The sequence below is a fragment of the Cloeon dipterum genome, chromosome 2 (assembly GCF_949628265.1).
Source record: "Cloeon dipterum chromosome 2, ieCloDipt1.1, whole genome shotgun sequence".
Classification (NCBI taxonomy): Eukaryota; Metazoa; Arthropoda; class Insecta; order Ephemeroptera; family Baetidae; genus Cloeon; species Cloeon dipterum.
Window position 1 is genome coordinate 18805805 of NC_088787.1, and position 6000 is coordinate 18811804.

Genomic DNA, 6000 nt, shown 5'->3' on the forward strand with positions numbered 1-6000 from the left:
ACGTCTGGCAGTCACCGTCCTCGTTTCATGTTATAATTGGCAGATAGCAAAGAAAAATAATTTCAGCCATTTTTACGCTTTTATTTTTTACCTGTCTCGTATTTCAAGTTCATGATCTCCTGGAACCTAAAAATTTAAACTGTAAAATGTTAAATTAAAAGGTAAAGTTTCTGGAGCTTTGTTTTTAGATTTCCGATTGTAAAATCACGTATTAAAATACATTGAAAGGAAATAGAATAATATAATTATACTAGCTTAAAAAGCAGCCATAATAAGTCCCAGTGGGCAACCTGCATTGTGTGTGCGCGCACACGGTTGCATACCTCACCGCATGCCTTATTTTAGTTTCCATTTCATGACTCTATTAGCATAAAGAGTGGAAGCAAGAACACTACAGTTGCATTTGGCGTAGAAATGTGCAATATTCGCAGAAATTTTTACAAAAATAGTAAAATTACAAATTACAAACAGAATAAATTTTTATTTAGCATGATGATTTTAATGTTATTTAAATCGAAAAGCAAATAATATGATCCATGATCCCATCAATGCATTCCTTTGACAGCCAGAGTGTAAGTAATTATTTTTCACTTGCCTCTTTCAACAGCAAAACGCATAAAATCAAAGCAACAGTGCAGTCAAGAATTAATCAAAATCGGATTTGCAGTTTAATAAATTTGCATTTAGGATGCGATGAAAGAATGGTCGCGACGCCGGCCGGGCAGCGGGCATGTAATAAAGAGCAGCTTACCCGCTGATGTGAAAGGGGGTGTCAATTACACCAAAGAGAGATTAATGAGCGAGCAAGGATTACACACACACATACACGCAGCCAGATATAAATAAACGCAGTGCGCGTCGAGGGAGCAATAAAGTATGGAAATGCGCCCGCCCGCCCGCCCGCCAGCCCCCTTTTCATCTCCATTGTCAGTGTGCAGGTCATTCGGCTGTCGCGAATCAATCTCCGTCGCCGCAGATATTAAACCATAATTGAATCACGAGACCGACAAACAAGCGAGCGGCTGCCTCTGCACTCCCTTTCCCATACAGCCCGGCGCTTACTGTGTGTGTGTGTGCGCGCGCGCTTCCAGAAGTCAAATTTTCATCACCAGTGCTCTCTACTGCTCACCACATTCTTTATTTGCATGTTCGGGTGTTCCTTCGTTGACCAGGAAATAATGTCAAATTAAAATTTATTTTATCTGCATTTCAAAACAATGAATATTTTAGTTTTAGTTTATTTTATAAAGCATACCTCAAAACCAATTAACAGGTTAACTTAATCTTTAGAGTTTGGTATGTATAAATTGTGAGCCAATTGGCTAATAAACATGCCATTAAAGCTATTTATTTATTTACTTAAGAAATATTTTTTTCCAAACGAGATCAGATTAGAAAATAATGGTTTTGAATTACGTCATTGAAATGGCAATTATTAAAATTTTTGGCGAATTCCGCCACATGCCCGTTTTGGCATTTTTATTCTCCACGAGCCACGAGATGAATTTGTGCAGATAAGAGTCGTTTCATTCGGCCAGGGTTGATAGTGAAAAGCAGGCGCATGAATGTGTTGCTCGGAGTTTGCGCGGATTCAGGTTTTGCCATTCTTAATTTTTCACACACCTTCCCGCAGCATCTTGATGCTCAACCAGCCGAGATGGAGCTGCTGGAGCTGGAGATAGAGAGAGAAAAAATACCAGCAGACACTCCTCGCTGGCATAAAATTGGAGAAATAAATAATTCATGGTCATAAATATGAAGACACTTCATAATTTAGAAAATACGTCCGTTTGAAGTGTTTTATTTTAACATTAAAATGCTTGCGCGCTGATGATATAAATTTTTTACCTTTTAACTGCTACTCTCGCTCACTCGCCCGGCTACAAGTTCTTAAAAATATTTCTAATGTCTGTGTTGTCATAAACAAAGAAATATCGCCTGCCCAGACTCCTCTCTCTCTCTCTCTCTCTCTCTCTCTCTCTCTCTCTCTCTCTCTTTCTCTCTCTCGTACACACTATAAAACGCAGGAGAAGCAGAGAAAATATTTATATTAACGTGCGCCTTTTCCTCCTGCTCGTCGCCGCGCGTCTTTCTTCCTTTTCTTCTTTTTTTCTGAATTAATAAAAAGGGTTAGCCGGTCGCGCGGGTCTTGATTTGTTTGAAGAATGGCCGTAAGAACCAGGTTTTATGATTATATACTCGGGCCGAGAGGTCTGAAATACGGCACGAAATGATATTATAACCGCGCGCGGACGACGCAGAGATGTCCCTCGGGTTTTCAGCCCCTAAAAAGAGAAATTTATATCAAACGCATACATATTTTTACGACTGCATGTGCGTGTTATCGAGAGGAAAGCTGAGATTTTTATCTCGCGGTTGATATCAAAGACAAAAAGGGACACTGAATTTTTCACATTTTTACACAGAATTCCTACGCTATGTCTTTCACGCGACGGTATTTATTTACCCCGTAATAATTTTTGAAATAACTCTGTTTTTAGCGATTTTTACAACGCAGAACAAAAATAAAATTCATGATTTTATCCACTTCATCTAACAATAAGAAAACATTTTTATTGGAACCTTTTATTTGTTGTACAGAGTTTTGAGGAAATTAATAAACTTGTATCGATTTGTCAAAGAAATATCTAATCAATTAGTTGGACTAACTCTGCACACGCAATCCCAGCACTTTGGAAATGACTCAATCTGGACACAGGCTAGAATAATGATCGGGGGCCTCGTGTCCAGCGCCATGCAGAGATCAGATAACGATCGATAAAAGCAGAAGTAGCAGCCCAAGCTCGTTTTGCATATTATCGGCCGTGGGCCATCTTGACTTCTTACTCTCTCTGCAGACGTTAATAGGTGACACTCTCATTTGTCCACGACTCGCTGCCTCGGGACAATGAATGGACTTGCGGGGTCGCGGCGGGAACTCCACGCGCGCACCGCAAGGGTCGGCCACATCGTGAGGAAAGCTCGCGAACACCGAAGAACTCCAACTGATTGTTGGATAAAGTCGCAATTTCTCAAAATTAATTTTGTTCTATTTGTGATTTCTTCTTTTATGTTTACCCATCATTAAATCTAACAAAAGTTCACTAATTAAATTGAACGAATTTTGCTTTAAAAAATTTATATTTTGCATAGGACCATTCCGCCTCTCTTGAACGCGCCACACTCGAAAATTTCCACTTTTTATTCGCAATAATTTATGCAGACCGACCCTGCGATGACGACCGCCTGATATGAAATTTTTATGAATGAAACAGAGCAAACGCGCAGGAAGAGTTCAGGCGTCTCTGCAAATATTATTTCTCTCTCTGGCAAAATTTTTATCAGCTAATTTATAAATGTGCCTAAAAGTTGATTGCGCGCACAAACTTTACGGCAGCAGGGACTACTTGTTGTGCTGGCAAGAGAAGCGACCAGCCGTAAACTTGTCAAATATTTCGTTTTTATTGAGGCCTCCGACTGGTTTAGCAAACTGACAATTTGCAAAGTGGAAATAATATGTATGGGATGCTGGGACCCAAACAATAAAATCAACTGGAAATATGACGTGTCAATGCTACGAAATAAAAAAATGAATTTCTCTGGAGATAATTAAAGGGAAAATGTGACTAAAAACTGACACGCAATCACGCACGTATTTGATTTTAATTTTAATTTAGATGTTAACGTATTTTGACCAAATTTTCATTAAAATACAATAATTTATACTAATTATTTCATATCACTTATAAGCTCATCATCTCCTTTCTTCTTATTATCAGGGTCATCGTTCTGGTATTCGTCGTGAAGGGTTTGCTGTAGGATTCTTCTTTCAGAAATACACCTTCAAAGTATATACATGTATACATTAAGACGAGAAGGAAGTAAGGAATTGTGACGAAACTTGCATTTAAAAGTGTCATGCTCACTTTCCAGTGTGATGCAACTTGCTGAAATGCAAACAATGCTGCAAAAATGATCAAGACACTTTTTATACAAAAGTCTCCCCTTTTAGTTTTTGCAACATCTAAACATCGATATTAAACTGAAAAAAAATGAAAATGAAAATTGAAAATTTTTGACTAACTAAAACCAAGAGAGAACCATGCCAGAAGGCGTTTCGATAATTTTTATCATATTGATTCGGTAGAGTATTTGACCAACACTAGCTACCTGTGCTAAGGAGTGGAAAACAGGAGAAACATCGCCTGTCCAAATTTGTTTTCCTCACAAAAGCTTATATGTTTGAGATTTTTTCCCCGATAAAAGCCCTTTAAAATCGAATGCCAAAAAATAATTATTAAGAGAAACAACATGGTCTGTTCCAGTTTTAAAATATTTTCATCGATTAGAAAACAAATCATGTGTCTCGAAGCAAAATAATTTACATTTCAGCGGCTTCCCATTCCCACAACATATCAGACGCATTATAGCTGATTAATTTCCACCACCAGCTGCTCTTTATTGGAAGTAAATCTAAAGCATTTTTTGTGTACATTGATTTGTTTATGTGTTCACGGTCCGATTCAATATTTTAGTACTTCATTTTACAAGGCTTCTGCAGCGTCAGACACGCATTCTATACTTTATATATTTTAATGCGAACGTTGTAAATTCCGCCTGCAGATCATAAGAAGGGAAGAGAGATACAATCTTGTTTTTCAACTTGTCGTGAGTGTTAATAATCCGCCGAGAGTGGGTCTTGATCAAACATAGTACAAAAGGTAGGTGCGCGGTACTTTATTAATCCTATTATACACCGCTCAACCCTTCCGCCTTATGACAAGCACCTGACCAGGATTTTTATTTTCGTCCATCGCTCGATGAAATTATTTTTGTTGCGTTTAGATTAATGATGAAGTTAAATTAGATTGTATAAGACATTTTTGGGTTCAAACATTATTTTCTAAGCAAGACAAAGCTGCAAGGACATGATGATGTTTTTTTCTATTTTAAATCAAGTCACCTCTTCTGAGATGGGTGACCCCCTGGTAGCGAACAACCGTGCAAACCAGCAAGTAGCGAGTTGGAAAGCTTTCGCAGTCCTCCCAAACCCGAAAGGACTCGCGAAGAGAATCAAATACGCGCTCGACCCCCAAACGTAGTTCGGTTTTTCAAAGAGCAAAGCGCACGCAAAAGCATGTGTGCCTAACAATACGAACCAACAGCTTAGTTTAATGTTTATTTTTAACGAAATGACCGCTCACAATCAGGGATGTAAGGATTAAACCTGACAAAAGACAGATTTAGTTACCACTATCCGTATTCTCTGCGCGCACACAATAACTTAACGAATTCTTAAAGGATATATAACAATTGCAAAATAAATGTGCAGCAGCCAAAACAAAAAAGAAAAGAAAAATAATTCTGGAAGTTTTCTTTGTTTGCTAAGCTAAAAAAGAATTCGTGAGAAAATGTTGACAGCCGGACTTACCAGCCGGATTACGCCAGGATGTTTTAATACTATTAACATTGTCTGGAAATTGATAGATGCAATGCCAACCATGAGAAATTCTTCGGGAAAATTTCGGTCAACACAAGGTTTGAGTGGTGCCCATTTTGTATTTCTCTAGATTTATTTTAGTCTTGCGGTCAATATCAGTTTGTCTTTCTGGACCTTGTTGAATTTTGAAATATATGAAGGTCAAACCCATTTCAAACTTTTGAGATAGAGTCACTCACGACTGGATTGCTAAATCCTGATCGGTGAAATGTATACAAATTATACATATTTTGATCGTAATTTTTTTTGAAAGTTTTATGATAAACATTTTTGCCAGGGTGATGTATTAGGCGATTGATATGAGCTTTGGATGCTGTAATGTTGGGAGCACAAAAACGAGTTTTAGAAAGGAAACGGTCAGCGAAGAGACAAACCAGAATATTTTTTAAATAGCCTCTTCAGACGATTAAGGTTTGAAGCGGGATAAATGATTACATTAAATTATTTTGGGCGTCCTATGAATAATAAATAATAAATGACTTTGGATAATTCACGTGTCA